The sequence below is a fragment of the Aptenodytes forsteri genome, unplaced genomic scaffold (genome assembly GCF_000699145.1).
Source record: "Aptenodytes forsteri isolate BGI_AS27 unplaced genomic scaffold, ASM69914v1 Scaffold61, whole genome shotgun sequence".
Lineage (NCBI taxonomy): Eukaryota > Metazoa > Chordata > Aves > Sphenisciformes > Spheniscidae > Aptenodytes > Aptenodytes forsteri.
The window spans coordinates 496075-496342 of record NW_008794443.1 but is presented as its reverse complement, the minus strand read 5'-3'; the positions used below and the strand labels follow the sequence as shown (position 1 = coordinate 496342).

The following is a 268-nucleotide window of genomic DNA, read 5'->3' as shown; positions in this document are numbered from 1 at the left end:
TGCTTTTGGGTGGAAAAACGTGAAGTCTGGCTCGTGTTTTCTGAAGGACGGCGCCTATCAATACGCGGCTGACTACTTGCAAAAAATTCCCCGCGTTTCGAAACTAAAAGCGGGGGCAAAAAAAATTGCAATTTTGTTTTTCAACAAATTATTTACAACAGGGAAGGGAAAATAAACAGAGATTTGAGTTTACTCTGATAATAAACCATCTTCTTTTTCTTCTTTTTTGAAAACACGAGATTGGCGATGACTCCCGGGGGGAGCCCCC

The 268-nt window shown here is 41.8% G+C and overlaps 1 protein-coding gene across 1 annotated transcript in view; it reads left to right on the top strand.

The window, feature by feature from the left end:
* The window catches only part of ZBTB17 (zinc finger and BTB domain containing 17), a 13654-nt gene that overhangs the window by 12456 nt on the left and 930 nt on the right, over positions 1-268 (top strand). The window lies entirely within an intron of this gene.